Source organism: Nicotiana sylvestris, chromosome 5 (assembly GCF_000393655.2).
Source record: "Nicotiana sylvestris chromosome 5, ASM39365v2, whole genome shotgun sequence".
NCBI lineage: Eukaryota > Viridiplantae > Streptophyta > Magnoliopsida > Solanales > Solanaceae > Nicotiana > Nicotiana sylvestris.
Genome location: NC_091061.1, coordinates 71,936,920 through 71,948,685, shown reverse-complemented (window position 1 = coordinate 71,948,685; position 11,766 = coordinate 71,936,920).

Here is an 11,766-nt window from a genome sequence, read left to right as displayed (position 1 = left end):
ATATCTAATGGCTATGGTATTAGACTTATTACTATTGAGCATATGAATAATGGACTAAATATAAAAGATAAAAGATTTGGATTTTCGGATATCCACAATTCTGAAGTTTCAAATCTAATATCCAAAAAATTTAAATATTAAATCTGAGATCCAATCCATAATCCGGAAATACAAACAAAAAATGCAAAAAATTCGGATCTTGGTTTGGATTTCGGGTTTTAGTTTTATTCGGCAGAACTCCTTCTAAACCCTTTCAAAGCTATACAATCCGTCTGAAACTTTTTGAGTTCTATTGTTCGACCTTATTTATTTGTCTCAACACGATACATTTTGGAAATATTTACATAAATACTCGGACATATTTATTATTTACTTTTTCTAACTATATGCATTGATTATACATAAATTATGCATATATTATATTCCACCGGCTATTTTTAGTTTAAGTAGTTGGATAAGCAGCTTGCTATTTGGATTAATTTTTCGACATTTTGGGTGTTAATATACAATTAGTACACAATTTTTCTTGGGTTTTCCTTAGGAAGTTGGCATCGTGATTCATTGTGATTTGTATATATGAATTTCTAATGGAAAGTTTGCTAAAATAATAAAAAAAAAACATTTGGGATTTAAGGACATTTTTTTAGGGAAAATCTCACTTTATACCCATTAAGTTCAAACTATTTACCCTTCAATAATCAAGTCTAAACTATTTAGTTTTTCTACCTATGCAGCCCAAATTATTTACCCGGCCCATCCATTAGTTATTTGCCTTCTCATTTGAAGTACAGAATGTCAAAAACATCCGACTTCATTTTTTCAAGCTTACCTAGTACTGGACTTAAATGGATCTACGTCGTCTCTGCCAGATTGATCTTCATTAAGAGGGTCAACCCAAGCTATTGCTCTACCTCATTTCCTTATGATTTTTGTGCGTGTATGAGTACCCACCATTGTTGAGCTTGAAGCTCCTGAATTTGAAATTTTATTTTGAAGATTTATTGTTTAATTCGATGTGGGTATTATAAAATATTGCTCATAGTACCTTCGAGTAGGCTTCCCAAATCTGAATTTTTATGTGTGTTTGAATATTCATCATTGTTGGCTTGAAGCTCAACATTTATTTTTAAAGATTTCTTGTTTGATTCAAAGTGAGTGTTATTGAATATTGCTTATAGTATATTCTGAAAGTTCATACTGATATTTGATCATATTTGAAGTTGATTCGAGGTGATTGAGATCGAATCTTTCAGCTGAAAATCGAAGAAGAACACAATTACCTAATAATATACTGCTACGGTATACAATATATTGTAGGAGTATATAGCTATAATGCAACTGTATACTATTACAGTATATTACCGATATATTGTATTAATGTGCAATATACTACAAAAATATGTTGTAATAACATACAACATACCATACTAGTATACTATTTTAATGTAATAGTATAATGTTTCATGAAGAACACAAAATATCATTTTCATATATTATATGCTATTTCGGAATAAAATATATGATTCAATAGTATATAGTTTACTACAATAATATATTGTTATAATATACAATATGATGTTATAATTGGATTATCTTTTAATTTTTAATTTTTTTTAGCTTGATCCTTTTTAAATGTTTTAACAAATTTATCATGCTTTTTACAATTTTTTTGTTAAAAAAGGTGTTAGATGGAAGTCCATGGAGATGTTGTTTATTGTATTAGAAGTAGATGATGAAATAATAATTATTTCTCTCTTCTTGATACTTAACTTTTATGGACAGTCTACGATTTCACCTTTTGTTGGCTTTCTCAGGTTCTCGCTTTCCTCCTCCTTATGTAATATGTCAAGAATAAATTATGGGCACAATTTAATCTCATAGTTTAATAATAGCCTCTCATGACTTTCCATTTAACTTTATGAAAGCATAGCCACAATCACGATTCCCCTATCTCCTTTCACTAACAATATTACCCAAAAAAGCTGCAATAGGTAGGAAGAATAATTAGTTTGGTGGGTAAAAAAATTAATGGGTAGGTAAGGTAATTAGTTTAGTTTTTGTGGGTACAGCTATAAAACTAACCTTTTGAGAAAATTTAATGGGCTCAAATAGGCAGTAAAATAATGGGCCGAGGCGCCGAGCCGACGTAAAAATTGCACGGGACGCCTTATTTGGTCACCCCCATTTTACCTATATCCATTTTTTTAAAAGTTTTAACTTGTACTCACTTTTTAAACAACTTCAGCCCCCTTTCTCCTCATCCTTCTTCTTCTCCTTCTTCTTTTTCTTCTTTTTCTTCTTTCTTCTGTTGTTGTTGGTGCTGCTATGAAACTTCAGTTCATGAGATGATTGTCATAAGTATATTTATCAGATTATTGAAAAATAAATTATAAATAATTATGTAAGTTAGTAGACAATAATTTGTGAATATTTTCACGTACAGGAAGTTGAAAGTCACACTTAGTGATTTTTTTCATGATAATTCTGTTTTTTCACGTTTATTATTTCCAAAATTTATGATTTAGATATTGTTGGCAATATAATTATTTATCTAGTATGTTAGAAAGCTTTTTCAAAAACTTCAGCTTATATAGTGCTGAAGTTTTTAGAAATGAACTAAATAACTTCATCATCTTCTGTTGAAGTTTTTGAAAAAGCTTTATGACAAAACTAATGAATTCAGGACAAAAAAATTTCAGCTTATTTAGTGCTGAAGTTTTTACAAATGAACTAAATAACTTCAGCATCTTCTGCTGAAGTTTTTGAAAAAGCTTATCCAAGACAAAAAGACTTTAGCTTATTCAGTGCTGAAGTTTTTATAAATAAACTAAATAACTTCAGCATCTTCTGCTGAAGTTTTTGAAAAAGCTTAATGACAAAACTAATGAATCTATGACAAAAAAACTTCAGCTTATTTAGTGCAATTACAAACAAAAACTTCAGCAAATAGAGAACAAAACATCAGTTACTATGCTTAAGTTCAGCAATTACAAATAAAAACTTTAGCAAATAGAGAACAAAACTTCAGCAACTATGCTTAAGTTCAGCAATTAGAAACAAAAAACTTCAGCACACTTGGTTCAACACACTTGCTACTTCAGACCCGTCTACTAGAATGCTGAAGTTTTGTGTGATTGTGCGACGACCCGGCCAGTCGTCTCATGAGTTACCGCTCCATTTTCCTTATTTCTGCTTCTTTATGCTTGGGTTATCCGTGTAATGTGGTATCGGGTTGGTCAGATCGAGTTCGGAAAGGATTTGGTAAGGTTTGAGACACTTAGTCTCTTTAAAGTGAGTTTAAGTTGGAAAAGTCAATCGGATGTTGACTTGTGTGTTAGAGGGATCGGATGTGAGTTCTGATGGTTCGGTTAGCTTTGGGAGGTGATTTGGGACTTAGGAGCACGATCAGAATGAGTTTTGGAGGTTCGGAGTAGATTTAGACTTGAATTGGCGAAGTTAATATTTTGGCGATTTCCGGTTGGTAGGTGAGATTTTGATATAGGGGTCGGAATGGAATTCCGAGAGTTGCAATAGTCCCGTTGTGTCATTTGGGACGTGTGTGCAAAATTTCAGGTCATTCGGACGTGGTTTGGTTGGGTTTTTGATCAAAAGCGGAATTCAGAAGATTTTGGAAACTTAGGCTTGAATCCGATGTGTTTTGATTGATTTGATATTGTTTGAGGTGTTTGAAAGATTGTGACAAGTTTGAATAAGGTTTTAGGATATGTTGGTGCCTTTGGTTGAGGTCCCGAGGGCCTCGGGGTGATTTTGGATGGTTGACGGGGAGTTTGAAACTTTGTTGCAGTTGCTGAATTTGCTACTTCTGGTATTTCCGCACCTGCAGATTGGGACCGCATGTGCGATGCCGCAGGTGCGATAAGGGAGGCCGTAGAAGTGAAATTTGGAGATGTTGACAGGGACCACAAATGCGATTGTGGGACCACACCTGCGAAGGCGCAGGTGCGGAAGGTTAATCGCAGATGCGAGTTTTGACCGGGTAAGTGATTTCCGCAGAAGTGGATGAATGACCGTAAATGCGATACCGCAGAAGTGGGTAAAGGGGCCGCAGATGCAAAAATGTCTAGGTAGAAGGTATAAATTGCGCCCTTCGCGATTTTGAGCTATTTTTACCATTTCTATCTCGGCTTTAGAGCTTTTTGGACGATATGAAAGAGGGATTTCAAGGGAACTTCATTGAGGTAAGGAATTTGGACCTAAAACTCGTTCCTATGCTATTATTTCACGGATTAGAGCGATGATTAATGGGATTTAAGGGCTAAAATTGGGAAAACTAAGGCTTGGAAACTTAGACCATTGCTTGAGGATTTGAAGGACCATTTGAGGTCGAATTTCAGAACTTTTGATATGTATGAACTCATGGGGAGATGAGGAATCTATTGATGTAAAGATTATCGAATTTTGAGGTATGGGCCCGGGGGTCGGGTTTGGCCAATTTCGAGATTTTTGGTATTATTTGATTGTTTTCGCTTGGGCTTCGTTCTCTTAGCATATTTTGATGCCGTGATTCTGATTTCGGATAGATTCAACGCGAGTGGGGGCCGATTCGAGGGGCAACGGCGTTGTAGAGTAGTATTTCCACCGGTTTGAGGTAAGTAACCGTTGTAAATCTAGAACTGAGGGTACAAACCCCGGTATTTGACTTGTTTTGATAAATGCGGTGACGCACATGCTAGGTGACGAATGTGTGGGCGTGCACCGGTAGAGATTGTGACTTGGTCTGTCCCGTAGCGACTATTAAGCCGCGTATTTGATTTGGAACCTTATGATATTCCGTACTTTAGCTACTTATACTATATTATGGGTTGTATGTCATGTTAGGGGCCTTGTGCCGACCTGTTGAAACCCTTGGGGGCATTTTTACTGTTTTTTCTCACTCTACTTGTTGAAAGCATATCCTCAGTCTTGTTTTACCTGTTTAAATGTTTAAAACTGGTTTTATCACTCTAGTTTTAAATGTGAGGACTGTTTGGGCTGAGTTCCCTAATTTCTATTGTTATGCCCGAGAGGCTGTGAGATTAATGATTGAGAGAGGTTAAGAATCTAATAGTGAGGATATTATATGTATATATTATGGATCGGGCTGCACGCCACAACGATACTTATATGGATCGGGCTGCATGCCGCAGCGATATATATATTGGATCGGGCTATACGCGCGCAGCGATATCTATATTGGATCGGGCTGCACGTCGTAGTGGTTACTATGATTTCTATTATTATGAGATATTAATGAGCCTGAGTGCTGAGAGTGAGTACTGAGTGACGAGAGTGAGTCACGAGTGACTGAGAGGCTGCCCGAGAGGCCATGTTCTGAGTGATACCTTGCCCGAGGGGCCCAGTTATGATGTTTTCAATGATTTCGCTCTTCTTTTAAAATAAGCCTCCGTTGAAAAATTGCCAAGTATATGATTTCAAGTGTTTAAACTGAAGTTGATAATTTTATGACGAAACTGGTTTTAATCAGTGAAATGGACTTGCTTTCCTGTTGTTTATTCAGTTATAAGATTTTTAACAGCTCGTCACTGCTTTCAGACCTCATTTACTTTAGTTACTTACTGAGTTGGTGTACTCACATTACTCCCTGCACACAAGGTGCAGATCCAGGTGTCCGAGTGGCAGAGTGAGGGTCCTCAGCTGATCTAGAGGTTGCCGGAGATTTCAAGGTAGTTGCATGACGTCCGCATCCCTGTTTTCTCCTTCTTATCTTGTTCTTTTCCACATTTTTTTCTAGACTTTTGTTGTATGAGACAGTCAGTTGTGTAGTAGAGGCTCTAGACTCGTGACACCAGATATTTAGGGGTTGTGTTGGTTTTATGTTTATTTGACTTCCGCGTATGTAATTGTGTTTTAAACACTTATTATGAAAATTTGGTATCTAAGCCTATGTTAGAAAATGGTTTTATAAAAGGAACTTGTTGTGGTTAATGGTTTGGGTTACTTGCCTAGTAATGTGATAGGCGCCATCACGACCGGGTATTGGGGTCGTGACAAGTTGGTATCAGAGCCTAGATTACATAGGTCTCGCGAGTCATGAGTTAGTTTAGTAGAGTCTCGCGGATCGGTATGGAGACGTCTGTATTTATCCTCGAGAGGCTGCAGAACCTTTAGGAAAATCTTAATATTCTTGAAATTCTTCTCGTGTGAATCTGTTGATCTGAATACTAAACTTATATTATTCCATATTCTCACAGATGGTGAGGACACGTTCTACCGGGCAGGGTGGATGACCACTAGTACCACCAGTTGGGGCCACCAGAGGCTGAGGGCGTGGCTGAGTCCGTGGTAAGGGTAGAGTAGCTAGGGAAGCACCTGCAGATCCACCAGCTGCCCAATTGAGGATCAAGTCCTAGTTGGGGATGCTACAATAGCACTAGCTCAAGCACCAACGGTGCCCATTGTGATTCTAGGCCTTCAGGAGGCTTTAGCTCAGATCTTATCAGTGTGTACCGGTTTGGCTCAGGCGGTTTCAGTTACTACGGCCGCAACTACTTCTCAGGCCGGGGGAGGCACCCAGACTCTCATTGCTCGCACACCTGAGCAGGTTGTGCAGGGACTCCAGACACCGGGGTCACCTCCAACCCAGCTGGTTGCACCAGCTGAGGAGTTTGTGATACCAGTTATGCCGGATGACGAGTAGCGTCGACTAGAGAGGTTTGGTAGACTCAAGCCTCTGACTTTTAGCGGTGCAGAGGGCGAGGATGCCCAGGGGTTCTTGGATAAGTGCCAAATGATACTTCGTACAGCGAGTCTTCTAGAGACCAGTGGTGTGACTTTTACCACCTTTCAGTTTTCTAGGGCTGCATTCACTTGGTGGGAGGCGTATGAGGGGCGTATGCCTGTTGGTGCAACACCCCTTACTTGGCAGCAGTTCTGTTCTCTTTCTAGAGAAGTATGTGCCACAGTCTCGCTAAGAGGAGCTGCGTAGGCAGTTCGAGCAATTGCGTCAGGGAGATATGACGGTGATGCAGTATGAGATGCAGTTCTCTAAGTTAGCTCGTCATGCGGTCTGGTTGGTTCCGACAGATAAAGAGAGGATTATGAGGTTTGTTGATGGTCTCAGACCGTCCTCAGCCATAGAGATTCGTAGCTTTCTTGGTTTGGCAGGCTATTATCGCTAGTTTGTTCAGGGATTCTCATCTATCGCATCGCCCTTGACCAAGTTGACTCAGAAGGGTGCTTCATTTGTATGGTCGGACGAGTGCGAGGAGAGCTTTCGGAAGCTCAAGACAGTTTTGACCACAGCTCTAGTGTTAGTTTTGCCATCAGCTTCAGTTTCATATACTGTGTATTGTGATGCTTCTAAAGTTGGTATTGGTTGGCAGGAGGGAAGAGTTATTGTTTATGCTTCTCGTCAGTTGAAGCCCCATGAGAAAAACTACCCCGTTCATGATTTGGGGTTGGCTGCCATAGTGCACGCACTGGAAATTTAGAGGCATTACTTGTATGGTGTGTCTTGTGAGGTGTTTACTAATCATCGTAACCTCCAACACTTATTCAAACAGAAGGATCTCAATTTGAGGCAGAGGAGATGGTTGGAGTTGCTTAAGGATTATGATATTACTATATTATACCATCCGGGAAAGGCCAACGTGGTGGCCGATGCTTTGAGCCGAAAGGCGGTGAGTATGGGGATTTTGGCATATATTCCAGTTGGAAAGAGACCTCTTGCAGTTGGTGTTCAGGCCTTGGCCAATCAGCTCGTGAGATTAGATGTTTCAGAGCCCAGTCGGGTATTGGCTTGCGTGGTTTCTCGGTCTTCCTTATATGATCGCAGTAGAGAGCGCCAGTATGATGATCCACATTTGCTTGTCCTTAAGGACAGAGTTCAGCATGATGATGCCAGAGATGTGACCATTGGTGATGATGGGGTGTTGAGGATGCAGGGCCGGATCTGTGTGCCCAATGTAGATGGGCTTTGGGAGTTGATTCTAGAGGAGGCCCATAGCTCGCGGTATTCCATTCATTCGGGTGCCGCGAAGATGTATCAGGATTTGAGGCAGCATTATTAGTGGAGAAGAATGAAGAAAGACATTGTGAGATTTGTAGCTCGGTGTCTCAATTGTCAGCAGGTGAAATATGAGCATCAAAAACCGAGTGGCTCGCTTCCGCGGATAGATATTCCAGAGTGGAAGTGGGAGATGATCACTATAGACTTTGTTGTTGGACGTCCACGGACTATGAGAAAGTTCAATACTATTTGGGTGATTGTGGATCGGCTGACCAAGTCCGCGCACTTCATTCCTATGTATACTACCTATTCTTCGGAGCGGTTGGCAGAGATCTATATTCGGGAGATTGTTCGTTTGCATGGTGTCCCAGTTTCCATCATTTCAGATAGAGACACTTAGTTTACTTCGCAGTTTTGGAGGTCTGTGCAGCGAGAGTTGGGTACTCAGGTTGAGTTAAGCACAGCTTTTCATCCTTAGACGGACGGATAGTCCGAGCGCACTATTCAGATATTGGAGGACATGTTACGTGCCTGTGTCATTGATTTCGGAGGGTCATGGGATCAATTTCTACCGCTTGCAGAGTTTGCTTATAACAATAACTACCAATCGAGTATTCAGATGGCTCCATATAAGGCTTTGTATGGAAGGCGGTGTAGATCTCCAATTGGTTGGTTTGAGCCCGGTGAGGCTAGGTTATTGGGTACAGACTTGGGGCAGGATGCTTTAGAAAAGGTGAAGGTAATTCATGAGAGGCTTCGTACAACGCAGTCGAGGCAGGAGAGCTATGTTGATAGGAAGGTTCAGGATGTATCCTACATGGTTGGCGAGAAGGTTTTGTTGAAGGTATCACCCCATAAAGGATGTTATGAGATTTGGGAAGAAAAGGAAATTGAGTCCTCGGTTCATTGGGCCTTTTGAGTTCCTTCGGAGGATTGGGGAGGTGGCTTATGGCTTGCTCTGCCACCCAGCTTATCGAGTGTGCATCCGGTATTTCATGTTTCTATGCTCCGAAAATATATTGGGGATCCTTCTCATGTTTTGGATTTCAGCATGGTTCAGTTGGATGATGATTTGACTTATGATATGGAGCCAGTAGCTATTTTGGGTCATCAGGTTCAAAAGTTGAGGTCAAAGGATATAGCTTCAGTGAAAGTGCAGTGGGGAGGTTGGCCCGTAAAGGAGGCTACCTGGGAGACCGAGCGGAAGATGCGGAGCATATATCCTCACCCGTTTAAGACTTCAGGTATGTTTCTTGACACGTTCGAGGACGAACGTTTGTTTAAGTTGGGGAGGATGTGACGACCCGGCCAGTTATCTAATGAGTTACTGCTCTATTTTCCCCATTTCTGCTTCTTTATGCTTTGGTTATCCATGTTATGTAGTATCGGGTTGGTCGGATTGAGTTCGGAAAGGATTTGGTAAGGTTTGAGACACTTAGTATCTTTAAAGTGAATTTAAGTTGGAAAAGTCAACCGAATGTTGACTTGTATGTTAGAGGGCTCAAATGTGAGTTCCGATGGTTCGGTTAGCTTCGGGAGGTGATTTGGGACTTAGGAGCACGATCAGAATGAGTTTTGGAGGTTTGGAGTAGATTAAGGCTTGAATTGGCGAAGTTGATATTTTGGCGATTTCCGGTTGGTAGGCGAGATTTTGATATAAGGGTCAAAATGGATTTTCGAGAGTTGCAGTTGTCCCGTTGTGTCATTTGAGACGTGTGTGCAAAATTTCAGGTCATTCGGACATGGTTTGGTTGAGTTTTTTATCAAAAGCAAAATTCGGAAGATTTTGGAAACTTAGGTTTGAATCCGATGTGTTTTGATTAATTTGGTGTTGTTTGAGGTGTTTGGAAGATTGGTACAAGTTTGAATAAGGTTTTGGGATATGTTGGTGCCTTTGGTTGAGGTCCTTGGGGCCTCGGGGTGATTTCAGATGGTTGACGTGGAGTTTGAAACTTTGTTGCAGCTGCTGAATTTGCTGCTTCTGGTATTTCCGCACATGCGGATTGGGGACTGTAGGTGCGATGCCGCAGGTGCGATAAGGGAGGCCATAAAAGCGAAATCTAGAGATGTTGACAGGGACCACAAATGCGATTGTGGGACCACACCTGCGAAGGCGCAGGTGCGGAAGGTTAATCGCAGATGCGAGTTTTGACCGGGTAAGTGATTTCCGCAGAAGTGGATGAATGACCGTAAATGCGATACCGCAGAAGTGGGTAAAGGGGCCGCAGATGCAAAAATGTCTAGGCAGAAGGTATAAATTGCGCCCTTCGCGATTTTGAGCTATTTTTACCATTCCTATCTCGGCTTTAGAGCTTTTTGGACGATTTAAAAGAGGTATTTCAAGGGAACTTCATTGAGGTAAGTAATTTGGACCTAAAACTCGTTCCTATGCTATTATTTCACGGATTAGAGAGATGATTAATGGGATTTAAGGGCTAAAATTGGGGAAACTAGGGCTTGAAAACTTAGACAATTGCTTGAGAATTTGAAGGACCATTTGAGGTCGGATTTCAGAACTTTTGATATGTATGAACTCATGGGGAGATGAGGAATCTATTGATGTAAAAATTATCGAATTTCGAGGCATGGGCCCGGGGGTCGAGTTTGGCCAATTTCGGAATTTTTGGTATTATTTGATTGTTTTCGCTTGAGCTTTATTCCCTTAGCATATTTTGACGCTGTGATTCTGATTTTGGATAGATTCGATGCGAGTGGAGGCCGATTCGAGGGGCAAATGCATCGCGGAGTAGTATTTCCACTGGTTTGAGGTAAGTAATCATTGTAAATCTAGAACTGAGGGTACAAATTCCGGTATTTGACTTGTGTTGATAAATGCGGTGACACACATGCTAGGTGACGAGCGTATGGGCGTGCACCGATAGGGATTGTGACTTGATCCGTCCCGTAGCGACTATTAAGCCGCGTATTTGATTTAGAACCTTATGATATTCCGTACTTTAGGTACTTACACTATATTATGAGTTGTATGTCATGTTTCGGGCCTTGTGCCGACCTGTTGAGACCCCTAGGGGCATTTTTACTATTTTTCCTTACTCTACTTGTTGAAAGCATATCCTTAGTCATGTTTTACCTGTTTAAAACTGGTTTTATCACTCTACTTTTAAATGTGAGGACTATTTGGGTTGAGTTCCCTAATTTCTATTGTTGTGCCTGAGAGGCTGTGAGATTAATGACTGAGAGAGGTCGAGAACCTAATAGTGAGGATATTATATGTATATATTATAGATCGGGCTGCACGCCGCAATGATACTTATATGGATTGGGCTGCACGCCGTAGCGATATATATATATTAGATCGGGCTGCACGCGACATCGATATGTATATTGGATCGGGCTGCGTGCCGCAGTGATATGACGCTTGGGCTGTAGGAGCCCCCCGGAGTCTGTACACCCCAAGTGAGCGTAGTCGACTATAAATTACGGATCGGGCTGTACGCCGCAGCGGTTACTATGATTTCTATTATTATGAGATATTAATGAGCCTGAGTGCTGAGAGTGAGTACTAAGTGACGAGAGTGAGTCACGAGTGACTGAGAGGCTGCCCGAGAGGCCATGTTCTGAGTGATACCTTACCCGAGGGGCCCAGTTATGATGTTTTCAATGATTTCGCTCTTCTTTTAAAATAAGCCTCCGTTGAAAAATTGCCAAGTATATGATTTCAAGTGTTTAAACTGAAGTTGATAATTTTATGACGAAACTGGTTTTAATTTGTGAAATGGACTTGCTTTCCTGTTGTTTATTCAGTTATATGATTTTTAACTGCTCGTCACTGCTTT